At 40.5% G+C, this 19,233-nt stretch overlaps 1 protein-coding gene across 32 annotated transcripts in view; it reads right to left on the bottom strand.

The window, feature by feature from the left end:
* Positions 1-19,233, bottom strand: part of CALD1 (caldesmon 1) — a 194,192-nt gene that overhangs the window by 99,287 nt on the left and 75,672 nt on the right. For 19 of the 32 annotated variants that reach the window (XM_035550717.2, XM_035550746.2, XM_035550721.2 and 16 more), the window contains one exon: positions 18,017-18,110. The exons of 9 other annotated variants lie outside the window; for them this stretch is intronic. The gene's annotated coding sequence lies outside the window, so the exon portion shown is untranslated. Of the gene's footprint in view, positions 1-13,214; positions 13,282-15,063; positions 15,201-18,016; positions 18,111-19,233 lie in introns of all 32 variants that reach the window. 4 more of the 32 variants (XM_035550742.2, XM_035550728.2, XM_050710833.1 and 1 more) reach the window with 2 other exon arrangements.

Here is a 19,233-nt window from a genome sequence, read left to right as displayed (position 1 = left end):
TCCCTTCTGGTACAAAACACACGCATGCAAATCCGTCTCCCTTTTATGCCTCATCCCATGAAAGAGTTTACAATTTTGTCTTCTTGCAGCTTTCAGCAAGGTGGAAAATCAGAGGAATGCACAGTAATTGTAAATATATGACACGATACTTTAACACTAACCAACAGGAATATACTCTTCAATGGCAAAGATTAAATTGGCTAAGTGGAAATACACACATAACCACACAGCTATTTCATTCCACTGTGGAGAGCTAAATAACCTCCTGCTCTGGCTCAGGTTAAATTCTGTCTTCACCCTCTCCCCAGCACTGATTACAGAGACAACCCAGCACCCAGTGGGCCTTAAAAATAGATGAGCTAGACTGATAAAAAGGAAGTGAAAATGCAGACTGCTACTCAGGTCTTTAGCCAAGGGAGCTGCCTTTCTTTCCAGACCTGCCAGTCGCCTTTCCATTACAGAGAATGAGCATTCAACCTAGTTAATGCCAAGCCTGTGTACCAGCTTTCACCTAGCAGAGCCAAGAAACATCAAGCCAGAGCACATTCCCTAATATAGCATGGCTGTGTATTGCACCGGGCTGTAAGCCGGCTGCGTCTGGTGACAGCATTGTGCAAGCACATGCCATCTTGTGTCCCTCCCAGTGCAGAGAAACAACTGCAGATTTCCTCTTGGTGGCCTTCAAGCGCAAACAGCCTGAAAGTCATGTCCCTTTCCTCACAGCAGGATCGCTCACTGGTCTGGCGCTGTGAATGCCCAGAGCAACCTTCACACAGGCATCTAAGCAGATGGCAAACTGTGATTGCTGCCCATTCAAGAGAGCATGGACCGGAGCTCTTGACAGACTCCCCTCCCAGGAGGTTGGCAAATTATTCATTAAAAAATCAGGGCAGAATACAGTTTCATTGGCTGGAGGGGACCAAAGAGATTTGGCCTTAGGTTTCTTTGTAACAGGAGAGATTTTCTGCTAATTTTCCTTTCTCATCTACAGCCACACACATCATCTGTGTGGAACTGTACACCACATGCATCCCTCTTCCTTCTGCAGCCCAACAAGCCTCTCATGCTGAAGTGAGCGAGATACCAGCACAGACCAGCATGGCTGTGGGACTGCAGTTCCGCAGGAGCTAGTAGAAATTTTAGAGCCCAAAGGAAGCAAAGAAAAGGGCTAGATTAATAAAAAGGATGATTCCCAGTTTCTTCATAAAAGAAACCATTACCAGTTCCTTGTCTCTTTCTCTTGCATCCTGAGCAGTCAGAGGCAGGAATGGTGCAAAGAGAGATGGCTTTGGGATTTCTAGGAGAACTGAAATAACACAGGTATAGAACAGGGTGGGCAATGAGATAGCATGGCTCACTGCCCAGCATCCAGAGTGAACCCAGCAACTGTGGATACTCCTGCTCAGTTCTACCTCTGATTTACTTTATGGCCTTAGAGACCGAGCTTTAGCCAATTTTGTGCCCATGAGTCTATATCATATCCGCCAACTGCAAATTCTTCTCGCTGTGGATTTGCAGAATGCTAAAGCACAACCAGGCCCTGGTTTCAGTCACAGGCACTAGATGCATCTGTAACATGAAAAAAGACACACCCAAAGATAAAGGGAAATTCTTTCTGAGCCTTTCCTACAGATGGGTAAGAAAGGCAGGGCTTCCAGCCCAACTACACAGTTTCTCTGCATACATGCAGCTGGGCCTCTGACTTCCAACCTGTCCTCACTGCAGGATTAGGTGGTAACACAAAACCCAGTTACTTTGTCATCACCCTCTTTCTTTTCGGTATTCCTACAAAAAGAATCAAGTGTCTCATTAAATCTCAACATAAACTGAGACGGCAAGCAGCTTTGTGAGTTGTACCCCATTAAGTTGAATATCTCATTTTCCCATCTGTCTCCACGTCAGCTGTCCCAAATCCCTGGCTTGGAGGCGTGGACCTTTTAAATGTCAGTAAAAGAATGGTCAGTGAGAAGCACAAAGAGTATTTTGCTTCAGCTAGCTTCATGCCACAACATCCACTGTATCTCTATGAGAACCATTTCCTTCTTTTTTTGTGCCTTCCCTACCCCAAATATGATAACAGAACTACTTTGTTGCCCCTTTTGTAGCTGAGAGCAACTCAAAGAGCAACACTCATTGTCCAAGTGTAACTTGTTTAATCTGGCATCCATGAAACACAGGTAAGACAAACATTCTCCTGCAATATCTGGGAGAATTAGAGTTCCTTAATCTATCTTCAGTCAAAACAAATAAATCTGTTTTCTGTGAAAATCTATCAGAAAGCATTTGGAAATGATTTTCCCCACTTCCCTCTTAATTTTGTATTAGGAGCATTCAGTGACACTCAGATCTTTCAGAAACAAGCACAACTCCATTGAAGTCAAAAGGTGGAATTCAATGGATTGATTTTTCCTTTGTCAGACCTCATGCATGCTCTTCCTTTAAACTTTGACATTGGATATGGTTGGCAATTGTATATTACCAACAGCAAAGCCAACATTTAAAGAGGCTTTTCTTTTCTCCATAAATTCTTTTTTTTGTGTGTTTTTTTTTCTTCATATAAAACCACATCTCCAATTGCTACTGTAAATTTGGCCAAGTATTCAAGTTGACTGCAGATAATGAACTCTTGCACTTATTTACATATACAGAAGATATATACTATCATATCATACAATGGTTTGGCTTGGAAGGAACATTAAAGATCATCTAGTCCAACCCCCTTGCCGTGAACAGGGGCACCTCCCACCAGACCAGGTTTCCCAAAGCCCCATCCAGCCTGGCCTTTAACACCTCCAGGGATGGGGCATCCACAGCTTCTCTCTAGGTAACCTGTGCCAGTGCCTCACCACCCTCATAGGAAAGAATTCCTTCCTAAATACATGTATTTACACACAGATGTGCTCCTGTCAAGCAGCTTTAAGCCTTCCTAAAGCAAACACCTCATTTGGGACTCGAGGCAAAATAAAAAATAGGTCATGTGAACTCACAGCTTTGTCCCAGTCTAGCCTGTGTTTTGTTTCATTGGACCATGCTTCTTTGGCCTTCCAAGGAAAATTCATCAATGGCAAACCAATCAAGTACATGCAGTTCACACTTAGCATCAGAAAAAAATACAAATTTTGGAGGTTTTTCCAAGTCCCAGTTTCTATTCTCAGACTGCTTCACTTCTATCTACATGGGCTTATCCAAACCACTGAATCTATGAGAAGGAGCCAGTGAACAACCTAGAATAAAGGAACTCAACCTCTCCCACCCTGCCCCCTCAAAACAAAGACCAAAAAAAAAAAAAACCCACAACCAAGTTTGTTAAAGTCTTTGCTTGTGGCATAAGGTAAATTTCTCTTCATCTCAGCTTGTGCAGGAGTAAAATGCAAAATACAACAAAGCTTATGTATATGGGTGGGGCATTTTTAAGCCTGATTGACATGTTATTTAAATTTCTGTGGCACCCTGAGCTAAATGATGATTACATAGAATATGGATTCCCATCTGGTGTTCTGCAGACCACTGACAGCCCACAGGACCACATCATGGTCTAGGCCCTTGATTCAAATGGGTGCTGACAGGTATCACCCACCATGTTATATGTTACCACAGTGAGCATCACGCATCTGTTCAATGGTGCTAGGCCCTAGAACCACAGAACGACTTGGGTTGGAAGGGACCTTAAAGATCATCTAGTTCCAACCCCCTATGAATCACAAGAAAGCACTGACATGCAGCCTTTCATAGGACATTGTCTGTGCCAGAGTTCACTACTTGGAACTGCACCTGAAAGGCCCAGGCCTTTAAATATATCTGCTTGGGTAACTTTTGTGACAGCCTTTGAAGATGTAGGTATCTGTTTTGGCCCATCTCTCATATTCATGATGTAATTCAGCAGTGGGAAAGGAGCACTACGCCATCCTGGAGGTGCTAGCAAACACCCAGCTTGCTATTGCTAACACTGCAATATACTAAAATGCATGCAGCAGCAAGACTTATCTCAGAGCCAGCCAGTTGCAATGGAAAGTTCCCATTTGTCTTTATTCCCTCAGGCAGGCTGAGTGTCAGTATGCCTTTTCCACTCCTTTCGCTTCCTTCCTCATCTTTCTCCTACTGCACATTGACATAAGGGCCAGGCAGAGCTTTCTGTTGACATTTGGATTTGCATATACAGGTCCCACCCCTGATCCTCAGAGACATTTGTCTATCATTTCCCATTAGCAGACAAAGGAAGAAACAACACTTAGCTGGGAGCTGCTGGCACAACCACTGGTTCTCATGTTAGAAGGATTGACCCTTGACTCCCCGCTTCAAGTGTCCTCCGAAATATTTCAAATATGCTGTCCCCAAAGATCAGAAGATACTGAAATATTATTCATATACAGACTAGAGTTGAAATCCTGGTCCTGTCCTTGGCAGACTTCCCAAAGACCTCAATCAGGACTGGATTCCACCCTAGCAGGCCGAGTTCATCTGTAATGTATGATACAAAGGATAAGAGAGCTTACCTTGCATGTCAGAAACTGGTGTGCTCTCAGATTGTGCCAATATAGGCAACTTCGTCCTCTCATACACTTATGCACACAAATGTAAAGGCATAATTTCTTTTATTCTAGCAATGCTTATTTAAGAGAAAGAATATTTTTACTCATATTGTCATCACTGAGGCCTCTTCCGCAGATATATAGGGCAGCTGAAAATTGCATCGGCTTTTACTACTGTTTAATGAGTATATGTCCTAGGTAATTACAATGAGACCCAACCCAGAAGTACAAAACACTGATATTAGAGGGATTTTACGTCTACAAAGCAGTTTGTGCTTAGACCCAAAAAAAGATCTGACTTACATTCACTGCACTTGAACACTGGGAAGCAGGTTCATAGGGTATTCACTGGTTACCCTTATCTTTTAACTACTTTTACCAGGAAAGAAATTCAGTTTCATCATGTTAATGCAATCACAAGAATGCCCACATCATGCATTAACTTCTCCTGCAGGCTTTGCCGCAAATCTGTGGCCTGACTGTTGAAACTTGTGGCAATTCCCTGGCTGGTGGCCAGTTTCACATCCCACTAAAATCTCTGAGAGTGGAAAAACAATGCCCAAGCCAACGCTTTCCAGCCAGGAGCTGTTTGGTTTTTCATAACAGGAAACAACTGACAAACATCACCAAGAAACAGGTTAGGTCCAGCTCAGATGGCCAAGACCATATTAATGATGGAGAACGCATTTCCTCTTGGCCTGTACAAGCAAAGCTAATTTTCCCATCGATTTCTACTAGAGAAGAAAAAAAAAACAGAGGCAGGACAAGCCACAGGAGCAGAAAGCATGCTGGGGGCTCTTGCCCAGCAGTGCTAATGGCCCAGTGATGCAGGCAGATGTGATGCAAGGCAGGGTGTCGTGCCTTGTGCACGAAGCAGCCGTCCCAGCCCTGGCACAAGGTCTGCACTAAAAGCTGGGCAGGCATCAGGCAGGGAAAATGCTGCTCTGTCCAACTGCAGGAGCATTTCTCCTGTGCTAGAACTGGCATGGAAGCCAGCAGTAGCAGTGCAGCTTTCCATACTTGCCTTTGCAAGAGTTTCACCCTCTCAGGCACAGAGCTGATCAGTGCCAGCAACCCGTAGCAATGGGAAGTATCAGCCTCTGCCTCCCTGACTTCTCACTTCTCCCACTCTGCTCTCATCCCTCTCATTTGTGTTTTTCTTCTATTCTACCCTCGTGCCACCGCTGTTGACCTTCATGCCCACATGCAGTATTTCAACAATACATTATGTGAACTTATCTGTGTCCAAATAGGTTTCATGAACATTTTAGTACACTGTTCATACTCTTCCTTTGCATCTCTCAGGTCTTGAATTAAAAAGCTAAAGTAATACCATTAAAAATAATAAAATGTCCAACTAAATCTAAGGTAAAGTTCCAACAGCAACATTCGCTCAGCCAGACTGCAAACTCCACATGTTTTCTGGAACACACTTTAAAATACAAAATCATGATATATTAAGCTACATAGTCAGTCATAAAAAAGTAATAGAAAATAATATGAAGATACAATGCAGCCAGCTTACTGTGGCTTCATATTTGTATTTTCGACTATTTTTTCTTTTCCTGTTAAAACATGCAGCCCTAGGATCCAGCTCTGCCTAGTGCTGTGCATCATAAACTCTAATGAGAGTTGAGGGCTTTCTGTTTCTTGCTCTACTGAACAAGCAATAAGCAGCAATACCAAGTTTTAGTTGTTATCCCTACAGTTTTAAGAAAAGAAAAGAAAAGAAAAGAAAAGAAAAGAAAAGAAAAGAAAAGAAAAGAAAAGAAAAGAAAAGAGAGAGAAAGAGAGAGAGAGAGAGAGAAAGAGAGAGAGAGAGAGAGAGAGAAAGAGAGAGAGAGAGAGAGAGAGAAAGAGAGAAAGAGAGAGAGAGAGAGAGAAAGAGAGAGAGAGAGAGAGAGAAAGAGAGAGAGAGAGAGAGAGAAAGAAAGAAAGAAAGAAAGAAAAATACCCCTAAAGTTCCTTGGTTTGCTGATCTTAGTACTCATCCCTTAAGAGATACTAAGCATTTCAAACCTAAACAGTTCCTCAGGAGAAATGAAAGATAAATACCGAAGGTCCTGTCTGTTGCTCTGGAACTTTAGTTAATACATCTTCCCTCCCAGTTCCTGTACATTTACTTTGCAAAGACACAATGCATATCACCACAATAGACACATTTTAGCCTAAAGCCCATGCTACTCCGTGGCAGAGCATCATGGAAATCTGTGGAATTCCACCAGGAATGAAACCAGGTGCTGAACTTTCTGTTGGGCTTTTCCAGCTCAAATTTTCAAAGTAATCTTAACAAATGAAACCCCAATTGTTCCAAGTGGCTATACTAAATTATCTCTAATAAGCAGCATTTCTGTGTCTTTTTAGTTAAGAATCGAGGCATGAGGTCAGTGACAGCTTTAAAGAGGTGAGGTAGGGCAACAAAACTGCAAAGTCTTTTGACAGGAGAAGTCAAACAGGGTGCCACAAAATAGAAGTGCAGCAAACCATTTGCCATATTTGAAATTTACATCATTGGCCCATCTTCATGCTGGGTTTAGCTGAAAGCATGGAAATACTGACACACCAACAACAGCAAGCAGAAGACGGGACAGCAGTGAGGCTTTGTTACAACAGAAAACTGACAAGCAAGATGATACACACATACTGTGCGTGAGCCAGCATAAAACCTGACGCAGCAAGATTAGGATATTTCCAGTTACCCTCATAAGACTTGCACGAAGAAGCTGTGAAGTAATCTTGACAATAATCTGACTATCTAGACATTCAAGCACAAATGCTTGTTGCCAGCAAGCATGGTGACAGCAATACATTGATACACCAGTAATGTTGTGTGCAACTTTCCCTTCTCAGGGAAACAGCAAAACTTTCAACAGAGCCTCAAATAAACAAGACAGGTGAGGCCCTGACAGTACTCTGTACACTCAATGCTGAGAGCACACAGGCATACACACTTTGTATGAATGTGACAAAGGAAAGTTACACTTGAGCCCTGTACCAAGACAATAAACTTTACAGTTGTTTAATTTTTTTTTAGGAACTGTGCCTCAGACAATGTCTGTGTGGTCCAGAAATGAAACTGTTTAATTTTCCTTCAAAAAATAAATGAAAAAAATCTCTGTATTGTGCATTATCTACTACCTTTTCCCTAAGATATTTACCCTAGGAATCCAAAACCCCATGGGGGCTCCTCCAACCTCTCTCCTTGCCTTGTTAGGTCCATCCAGCTCAGAATGAGAGACAGAGTACACGAGGCCAGTCACAGTCTAATTTCTAAGCACTGAAAGCACATGAAGCACACTTTTCACAGTCGAGAGACAAAGCCAGGTTGTATGTATACAAAGTGTTAGCCAAAACCAAAAACACAAGGCTGAAAGCGGAGGAAGGACAACTTCCAGTCTGTTTGCAAATGCTCTACAAATAGGGAAAGCATACTATGTTTGTTTACTAAGCAAATTATTTTTCACAACACAATAGCCTCATCTTTATCGATGGACTTGCTAGAAAAAAATCAGCTGAATTCTGCCTTAAAGTTGTACGCCACCTTCAAAATGATGCAACCAGAAACACAATTGCACTTATGATTGACACACGTGTACGGAGGCCTCCTCACAGTGGCTGCTTCACAACTCACAAGATCTGATGATACAGCAGGGTGGCGATCTGCAAGGATACCGTCCCTACTCAAGATACAGAAAAGGCATTATGAAGTCAACAGAACACAAGGTAAGGAGAAGAAAAGAGGTCTGAGAAAAGAAATACAATGTGGAAAAGGAATACAGAAAAGGATCAATCTAAATCCCATATCATGATCTTTGAAAACATAGAGGATTTTTACAATTCATACCCCACACAGAAATCCTGAAAATATCTTGTATCCTTAAGGTGAACAAAGGAAATAAATCCAGATCTGAAATTCATAAATAAACATGAGCAAACTGGCCAGATTTTTCAGTGCTTATCTGGACCAAATCAAACTTTACAATTTGTAAATACTGACGAGTGTCACTTCAGATATTGCTAAAGGATTCACTAAACATAAGACAGGTTGGTCAGCAGTTAAATCCTTTCTCCTTTGCTTTTCTAATGCTGAAAGCAATTGAAAACATGGGACATGCTTCTTGATGTACCCTAACTTTTTAGGAACAAAGAGTAAATATACTAGTTACATAGCTGACACTGCACTTCAGGCACCCATATGCCTTCACACAAAATAAGGTAAAAAAACAAATGCATGGACATTTACAGTCTCATAAAAGACAAGCATAATATATTCTAAAGCAGCTGTTAAATGATATTACTTGCAACACACTGTAAATGAAAATCCACACAGAGATGGCACCAGTTCTTCTCCTGGCCAAGACTCCTCGGCATAAGCTTATAATGTACTTCTTTCAAACCAAATGGTGTCACAATGAACATTAGAAAAACTTTGCCCAAAGTGTTGCATAGGGAATACATATGGCTACAAAGTCTGAAGGATGTACGCATGCTCCAGAGAGGGCAGATCTGAGCTTTTACTATCTATGCTACTGCTTTAAGTCCGTATTATTTTGGCATTTGCACTTAAAAAAAAAAAAAAAAAAAAGAGAGAGAGACAGAAATAACTTTGGAGATGACTAAGCAGTTTCTTGATTTCTATTAAGTACCAAAAAGCATTCCCGCCAATTTACAATTTATTAATATTTAAGTTTCTACAACTTAATATGAACTTGGTTCCAAGAACTACATAGGTCTCCTTAAAGTATGTGTAGCAATAAGTCAACACTGTGCCAGCTGGCAGATTAAACAAGCTATTAAAATAGGCTCCTACTGAATTTAAAGGATTGTTTTTCATCTTTTCCCTCTCTACTCCTCTACATCCAGATGTATTATTTAGGGAATATTTTCCAGTCCCAGTAAGAAAAGTAAAAGAAATGCCCTTGGCACTTAAAGAGTTTTTCCTCCAATGTGGTCTCCTGCTGCACTTGGAATTTATTCCATTACTATATGGCTTGCAATGGGCCCAAAATACCTCTGACTATATGAAAAGATAGGAACAGTGTGTTTGGGGTAGGTATAGTTCTTCATTCAAAAGCAGGGACACCCTGAGGTGACTAACCTTAATGGATCATTATCCTGGAGTGTCGTCCCACAACCCACACCCTGCAGCCCTTTGGGCAGGAGACCAGCACTACGATGTGTGCTGTAGCTGGGAAAAGCAGAGCACACTCAGGTTAAGGACAAAGCCTGGAGCAGGGTGGCAGAGAAGTTCCAGTTTCTCTGCAGGCCCCACAGGACTTTGGTGGTGAGAAAAAAATCTGTGGTAAAACCCTGTAAATTCACAGAACTGAGGTCTTCAACATATCGTTTTCCTTCGGAGGTTCAAATGCTTATTTGAACTTTGTTAAAACTATCTGTACTTCATGACCTAGCAGTATTCATGGGAAGAACAAGTCTAGAATAAACCGTGGTATTAAACCAGCTCTAGCGTAATCTGTAGCAGTGCAAGTTATATAATGGTATTTCAAATAAAAACACCCCTTATAACAATATTTCAGAGAAGACCTTTGAAAGATCAGGGAAAGAAAAAATAATAAAGTTTTCTCTCAGTATTTCAGTTCCTGTGTTGTGAAATGAGTTCAGTCCTGTAAACTTGCTACTGAACTAGAAAACCAAAAGGCCATAAAACCAAGTATCGGCACACAGCCAGAAGCTGAGATAGTCAGGTTTGGAGCTTGCCTGTGACTCAGAGCATCTCCTCCCCCAGGAGCAAGAAGCCCGCCTAGGCTCCTGCTCAGGCCCTGTCTGGTCCCACAGGGTGAGTGGTCACCTTCCTACCTGGCAATGATCTTAGTCCATGCACTGACTTCAGAATTTGGCTCAGTTCGATTTACTGAAATTGTTTTGGGGGTCACGAATTGCCCTTGCCCTCTTCTTTAGGGGCAGCTTAATTCTTAATTGCATAAAGCTAAAGCGTAAAAAACGGTATTTTGTATGTGTTCTTTGTTTCTAATACCCAGTATCCGTAAGGGGACTCCCTTGCTTGGCTAGCAGTCGGGATTCATTAGACCTTTTATGATGATTCTTTCTGGTGTGCAGCTATATGATGAATCTCAGATGTTTAAATAGCATATAACAGTGCTCCATTGACCTTGCTGAATACAGTTGGAGGGAAAGAAAGGTAATTTTCCTCAAAGAAATGTTAAAAATGTGTCTCCACTATAGCACAGATGCAGAGGATAAAGGAACTCCAGAGGGATTAAAATATTTTAGATTAATTTGGAAGAAGGCCACATTGTGTAAAGCCTGGTTAGTTTGGGCCTTTCCAATTCCACGCCATATAAACAAACCCATTTAAACTGCATTTGTTAGAAGGAATGTTAAAAAAAAAATCCCCCGAAGTAGATGTAACTCAAATCACCTCCAGTTCTGGATTCTCTTCTTACCGCCTAAAGAACAAACATATGTACAATACAGCCTAACAAGAGCTTGTGCAGTTGCCGTATGATTCATACTGCTTGAAAATTAAGTCATTTAAGTAAAGGGATCCTGGCATCCTCAAGCCAGGTGTTAAAAGTGAAACAAGTTTAGAGCTGGTTGGTTCTGGAGCCTGCTTTCATACTTTGAAAAAGATTGTTGCTAATCGACACAGTTTCCTCCATCAACGTGAGCTCTGTTTTAAGAGGGAGCCTCAATATTTTGATATGCATCCTATCCTTCATTGGTTTTGTGGCAATGTTTTTATTCCTCTGTTTTTTTGTTTTGTTTTTAAATGAGAAGGGTAGGAAGTCTTTGCTTTGGTCTTGGTAGAACTAAAGAAAAGTAGAAAGGAAAGGGAAAGGAAAAGAGGAAAAAATAAAAGAACCTGTATTATCAACACAACAATACAAAGATTAACCTAATGTTTAATTCACCTGTGTGTGGAAGAAGCAAGTCCTTAGCATTTACTCATCTTCAAGGACTGAATTTTGCCATTTTTACTGACACAGAACAGAGTTTTTGCCTGCAGAGGCTTCCAAAGAGACAAGTCACAGAGCATGGTACCAAATAACCATGACAAGTAAACAGTTTCTGACCCTTATGAGTTAACGAAGATGAGAAAAAGGTATATGGGGGTTGCAGTGAGCCACCAGGAGGACTAAGAGCATGAAATATAGTGACTCTTTGCACGATTAGCTTCTACAAAACAATGGACACTTAGAGGGACTTTCCTTCTGATAAACTACAAATTGACATGAGGAATACCTTCCTATCTACCAAGTAAATGCAGAGTGCTTTCCAGTGGTCCCAGTCCTCTAGTTCTTGAAATTCCTCTGCCCTCAGAGGACACGAGGCAGCTGGCACAGCCAAGGACAAGATATTGTCTGTTCTCTCCCAAATACCCAAAAAGGATCCAACATCATTCATCACTGAATGTGACTGTCTTATAGTAGAATATGGCAACTTTTTTGAAGTTCAGAACAGTAGAACTCAGCAGTTTAGAATACAAAATGAGGCAAAAATGCCATTCTCATTACATGTACTTGCAGAGAATAAAAAGGTTAATTTAAATCCTGGGATTTGAAGGCTAGCATCCCTTCTCTGATTGAAATTAATAAGAGATGTTCTGCATATGATATTGTAAGAGGTGCTATGATGGATCTGACATCATAGATATAAAATTCAGCAGATGATGGCTTCTGCGGCTATCATATTTTTGATAGCACATCATTCATTTGCTACACTGCTACTGGTTCAAGCTTTCCATGCGATCTTTTTTCCTGTAGATTGTTACAGTGCATTAGCAATAAGTATGTTCTTCAGCATCTCCTGCCTGTTTTTAGTTTGACTGTGCCTATAACCAGCACTGTGCTTTGCAGATACTTTTTCAGTTTAATACCAGCACTGGTAACCATTAGCCCAAGAAACTTCATAAGATATTCTGCTAAATTTTGCTTCCTCATAGTTCTAGCCTAAATATTGTTGTTCTTAGTACTTCTAGTTAGACACTAGTATACTGATCATACCTCCCTTCTTACCCCTGATTAACCCTGATTGATTCAAATAGAGTATGTCTGTTATCTGTAACAGTAAATTTTGAAATCTTACCAACGTTTTACTGACTCTTTTTAAAGTGGCAGAAGTTAGATCAATTCAATCGCTTAATAAATCACATTGTTTCAGTTTAGATACACGCTACAGCCAATTTAATGTTGCCTGAGGTAGTCAGAGGATATGCTAAGGTCATACAGATACACAGTAGGGACACAAATGTACAGTGATGTAAAGTCACTCAGATGTCCTCATTCAGAGCCATTTCAATTTATGAGTAACTCTATGAGCTCTGGTAACAAGGAAAGCCCCCGGCTGCTTCCACACGAAGCTCTTCAGGTGCATCAGCTCTGTGTTTCCATCCTAAAGGCTCCTGGCACCCACCCTGCACAGGCGCTGGATGCAGTAGGGAAGAAGTGAGATCAGACCAAGACATGACTGCATGAAGCTGACTCTGGTGTCCCTGCATCTGTGTCACAACTAATTCACTGCCTCAGTAAGCTATACTCAGTTAATGCTAACAAATAATTAGCTGTTGACTGTTAGTTTGTTAAAGACTTTTGTATGTAGGCTTAGTTTCTATGGAATTAAAAACAAAAAATGAAAATCCCGGTAAGGAAAAAATAGCTGATGGGAATCAATCAATAACAAATGATTAATGAAACTAAATCTTACTTTGAGATTTGTGATTTCTTTTTTTGCAGACTTTTCTTGGGTTCTCCTGTTCAATGTTTTCTTTGTGCTTGTAAAGAAAATAGCACTTGGATTATCCTCCGTTTTAACACAAGGAAAAAACATGACAGAGATTTGTCTTTAAGTGATAAAACTAGCAAAAATAGAACACTTATGATAACCCTGCCTTTGAAAAACATCAGGAAAAAGCCCCCCGAGCTCCACAAACATGTTGCAGATTGCACATGTCACATAACTACGGACTACAATTTTTTGCCTGAGGCTCCCACATTTAACAAAGGGAAACACTGCTTTCAACAAAAGATGCTATTCTAGTTATGTGCCCTTTTACCCTGTCAGAGAAACAGCTGGTATCATAAAGTCACAGCTAATTTGTATCACGTCTGTGCTAACAGTCAGATTCAGTTTGTATCAAACTTTCAAAGTTGGACTTAATACCAGTTGATGGATGACAGCTTTTCTTGCCTTCTCCCTTCTCAAAACATATTTAAACATTGCCCCACATAAAAATCCCCAAAATTCAAAATACAAATGGAATCCTTAATGTATCACATAACAGGAATATACAAAAATGTTTGAAATTAGCAAGTTAAAATTCCTGAAGATGAGTGAGAAAGTTACACCAACATTTCTGAAGGTCTGTGACAAATAAATAGAGCTGTAAGACAGACATGTGGGTACCAAGTGTAGTGGAAAAGAATTTTCTCAAAAAATAAAAAAGTAAAAATAAAATCACTTGCCTCAGGTAATCTTTTGCAGTTTAGGGTATCTGTTCTCCTAAAAATATTTCAGCCTGCCTGCAGAGACTTTAAGGGCTTTTTCAAGGTCAGCACTCAATCCAGGGAAGGCCAATTTTACTTTTCTTTCTTTTCTTTTTTTTTAAAGGAACCTGTTTCTCATTTATGCTATTACATGTCATCTAGTCTCATTTTAAGATCCCTGAATGCCTGTACTGTGTAAAGGGACTTTAGTGGAAGTGAGAGTCAGTCCAAAGGCTTAACAGCTCCAAACCCACAGCACTCATGTGAGAAAGAGCTGCAAAGATCAGGCTCTTCTTGGAAAACAGACATAGGGGAACTTCCAGACATTGGAGAGTTCAAGCTCAGTTCAGATAAATATCTGACAGCGCTGGTACACTTCTGAGGCTACCCTCTACAGCACCTGAGTCTAGAACATTAGCTTCAGACAAGATATCCCTTCGAGACTTCAGATACTTCCTGCTTCCCAATGACCTAAAAGTATTTGACCAAGCCTCTTTCCTCCCATGATCCAAAACCATCATCAAAATGTATACAAGAAAGATCTCACAACATCCTGAGAACAGGGAAGTACTGTTTTGGAGTGGGTTTTTTGATTGTTTTGACAATGCTGTGCAGTGGTATGATTATTGGGATTCCGAACAATTGGCCCTGGGTATCTGAGAGATCTAAGTACTCCAAGTGAACAATATCCCCAGGAAGTTCAAAGCAGCAGTATCAGTAATGTAGTTTTTAAGTGGCAGAAGAGCTTATTGCAACTGAGCTAAGAAAGAGCAGTTGTCAATGAAGAGTGAAGAATCCCAGCTCCCAGCCTATCTTTCCCTCAGTGCATGCATTTCCTGCCTTAGAAGGTTAATATAGCACAGAAGACAGTAAGATACAGCTTCTGCTGTGCCTAAGCTGTGCTTGGCACTGCTTTCTGAAGGACTCCTTGCCAGCTAACAGAGCCAAAGCGCAGCATGCTCCTACCACATCCTCTCCAGCAAGCTATATCTGCTCCCTACCTACTGGGAAGATGCAGATAATCAACTCCACTCCCTTCACTCCGAGCACAGCAGTGAATCTGCCCCTACCTATGATCCTTGTGCTTGTTCAGATTTTTTCTTCTTCTGTTCTTAAACCTCTGTCTGGCAAGGCACAATTTATTAGAAGCAGATTTCTCTTCCACTACTCAGTGCGTCAGTTTTACAATTCCTAGGTGGTGTAATTCCTGGAAAATACAAAATGTTCTTCATCCAAAATTTTGGATGAGTCACAGCAGGTTTACTTGTTTTGGTTCACCCTCAAATGAAGCATAACTTTATACATCTAAATGATGCTCTGGTTTTGTTTCAGCTGCAAATTTCTTTCAAGAGATAAGACTTTCCTAGAAAATGATATACACAAACAGGGCTCAGCAGCCACTGAAAGGCAGTCATCACATTTTCCTGGGACTGTGGATTGCATCAGGAAGAAAGACACTATTACTTTCCAGGCTTGATCCCCTGGTATTAAACTAAACAAAACTCCAAACAGTAGGCTTTTATGGCTTTTCAAGAATGCAGTGCTACACAAAAACTAGCAGGTTCTCATCATACCAAAAAATGCCCCAGCTACAAGCAGAGTTTGCCTGAAGTTCAAGAAACTATGGGGAAACTCAGACAAGGTTTGGTGCTGCAACTCCATTTCCAAACAGCAGATGATAGATGAGAGAAAGAAGACCCTACATTCATCTTGGTGTAACTCACCACAATCAAGCCACAGAAAAATTAGGCTTTGGAGATTATACAGAAATGCCTTCAGTCCTGAATATTGAAGAGAAAAGATAACCAAACCCTTTCTTATACAATGTTTCCTAATGGAAAGTATCTTGCCTTAACAAAATGTACATTTCCAAAGGAGATAAAAACTAGTCATCACTAGCCAGTGACTTTGAACCTTAACCTTATGTAGTATCACTTCTTTTTGAAAGAAATTTATACAAGCACATCATTTTTTTTTTTCCAAAGTCAGATATAGCTGTACTCAAGAATAAACGGAAGAGTTACAGAACTGTCGCATTAATACTGAACTGTATTAATGCATTTTATACTCAGATAAAGAGATGTGTCTTGTTTCCAGTACTTTACGGTGATAACACTTGTCTTTTCCTCTCCAAATGGCTGTATTGGTCCACATCATTTGCTTTAATGATTTTTCCAAAGGCAACTACTGGCATTCTTTATGGTATTTAATTCATCTCCCATACAGACCATCCTCCCATTTGCCCAGATTTACATTTTGGAGGAGAAGATTAAATGTGGAAGTTATCATCAGATTTTGCTTTTTCTTCATGACAAAATTCAACCACTTTGACAAGTTCTGTGCAAGTACGATAGGATTTCAGCATGAGACAAATGAGGCTCTCCTTGTATCCTCCACTTGGAGCAGATGAATGAGTCACCGAAAGACAGTGCATTTTCAGACAACTTGTGCATCAAAATATGGCATCAGGTCAGAAACTCACTGAAGAACAAGTCTGAGTTTCAAGCAACTGAAGTGGATTGTTTCAACATGACAATGTGCATGTTCAGATGTGTCTACAAGTACAGCTCCAGCTGCTGAGCTTTCAGAAAAACTCTGGAGGGCAGTCACTGCTCTTTGCATATCCTATTCTAAGCAATGGGGTAGAGAACACTTGCATTGCTGATCTCATTGATTTTGGGGAAAAATGGCTTCCCTCTCCTTGGGTCAAATTTTTAAGGAATTTAGGTACCTTATGAAGGCACCACCGAAGGAAGCATGCAGGAACGTAAATTCAGTGATCTCACTGGAAGAGGCATTTCATGGGAAATTTTAGAATGTTTAGTCTGGTTCTGAATCAGAAAATTCCTCATTTTGGAATATCAGAATTTCTGGCTTCAGTGTTAAATGTCTCCTCTAAGGCTAAAAGTAATGCAGAACTCCAAAACAGCAATCAGCAGAGAACAGCCTGCAACAATCACCAGTCCATCCAGCACTTGCACAAACCTTCTCTGAAGTGTACATAAAGTTAAATTTACTTCCCCAAGGACGACGACAAAAACAGCTAAAATGGGTCCAGACCCAGCATTCCTGATGGCAGGGAGGCTGCTGGAGATGAAAGGAAATGCAACCAGTGTTCAGTCTGTAGCCATGTCCCTCTCCTCCTCCACACCGCTCTTGCCAAAAAGAGGAAGAATGGAGCAGAGGTACATAGGAGGGCCAGGCACGTGGAAAGCATGTTCAGCCATCAGTGAGAATAAGAAGCAAAGTGTACCCTGAATTAACTGAAGATGAAGGTACCTAAGGGAGTTGCCTTGACCCTGGAGCAATATTTGTGACCCCACCAGACTGCTGTCATAGGCATCGCTTAAACTTAGAGCCAGTCTTCTGTATGTCTCCAGTCTGGAATTTCCATATATTGAGGGGGCGAAGTTTATGTACATTGTAAACACTTACTTTAAAAGGTTTGTGAGCCCTCACTTTTTTTGTTGGCTCTGACAGTGAAAGAACATTTAAGAAAAAAAAAAAAAGTCTAAGTCACACGTGTTGGAAATAGTCAGCAAACATGATTACTTGGACTCTCGCAGACCCCCCCCAGAGCCCACACTTGCTCTAAAAAGAACAGAAGACACAAGTAAATATGATTTAAGACTCTCATAGCAAGCAGAAAACTTGCTGAAATCCAATGAAGAAATAAAAATAGCTACTAGAAGAACAGCCAAATGTCCACAAAGTACTTATGATCAAATTCAAAGATTTTGATTTGAAGATAAAATTTAAAATGAAATCCTTTAAATCTAGTATCTATTTAGAAGAAAGATTTTGGTGACAATGGCTCCAAAGGAATAAAAGTCAAGGGTCTGACTGCAGCCCTGCCCACTGTTTAGAATCAGCCCCCAAAACAGCAGGCAAGCACAAGGAGGGGGGAGGGAGTAGGGGGGGAGTAATATAGAAAAACTTTTACAGAAGAAAAAAAAAATGCAGAAATACCATCGGATTTCCTCTGGCAAGGAAATCTGAGGTAAATACTTTAATCATACTCACAGGAAGGTAATCAGAGGAAATATTCTGAACCTTTCAGTAACAAACCAGATGCTGATGAATTCAAAATGATGACTGCAGAAACAAGAGGTGATCACTGTAGATAAATAAAAGAAGGCTGTTTAGCAATAGCATAGTAATTGCACATACAAAAAAAATACTCTTCATATGCATTTGATGAACTTGTCTTTAGAAAAAAAAAAAAACAACTTTAGTATAAAACAAAAATAATAAAATAGAACAAAACAAAAATTTTGCAAGATTGACAAAACCACTATCAACAGCTCTGTAGCCTAGAGACCGACAAATCAGACTGATTTCCCTAAAGCTCTCAAAGTCACTAAAACTAAAAAAGGTCCCATCTAAGAGGCTACGTAGAGTAAGACTTTTCCATTTTAAAGATGATTGAGATTGTATGAGAAAGGCACTGTATGGGTTTTAAACACTAAATGTTGTTTATTGTCATACGAGAACTATGGTTCAAGAAAGAATTAAAAAATCATGAAAGATTGTTTCATCAGCTATGAGATATAGTAGTCTGGATGCAACCTCTAGATCAGAAAGTCCCAAAGCAGAAGTTGCCACACTCTTGGAGAGCACATAAAAGGAAGAGCCATTCCATGCCCACCTCCTTTCATTTGCTTTACTGTGACTATCTCAATGTCTCAGAGAGAGGATACTAACCTGGAGAGACCTTTGCTCTGACCCAGCATGGCCACACTTCTGTAAACATCAGTTCAGAGAGTTCCAAGAACTTAAGAGTTCAAACTCTTATTCAAAGGCAGTACAACAATTTGTGGGTGATCTAGTAGAGACTCCTAATGGATACTAGGAAATATAGTAAGAACAGGCTTCATTGAAGCAGACTGATTTTTCTCTGAAGACTTACTCTTCATTCAGCTACCAATTTGGCAGTATACTCACACACAGCAGTAAAAATAAAAGCTTCTTCACAGAAGCTATGCATGGTCCATTCTCCTTAGACCAAAGGACCTTCATACAGAACATCCCAGTGCCAGAGGAAATACCAAAAATAGGCTTCAGTGATTTTAAATGTAATTTAGGATCAGAGTGTGAGACCATAATTTGCATTACTTTCTGGTTATTCACAGGAAACTCACTGACTTTGAGGGACTTGATGTAATTGAGAGAGATGTAATCTATTCAGCAATTTCAAAAATGGTTTTACGGTCTGATCTCTGGGTTTTATAGACACCTGT

The sequence above is a fragment of the Cygnus atratus genome, chromosome 1, assembly GCF_013377495.2.
Source record: "Cygnus atratus isolate AKBS03 ecotype Queensland, Australia chromosome 1, CAtr_DNAZoo_HiC_assembly, whole genome shotgun sequence".
NCBI lineage: Eukaryota > Metazoa > Chordata > Aves > Anseriformes > Anatidae > Cygnus > Cygnus atratus.
This window is presented reverse-complemented; position numbering and strand designations above follow the sequence as displayed.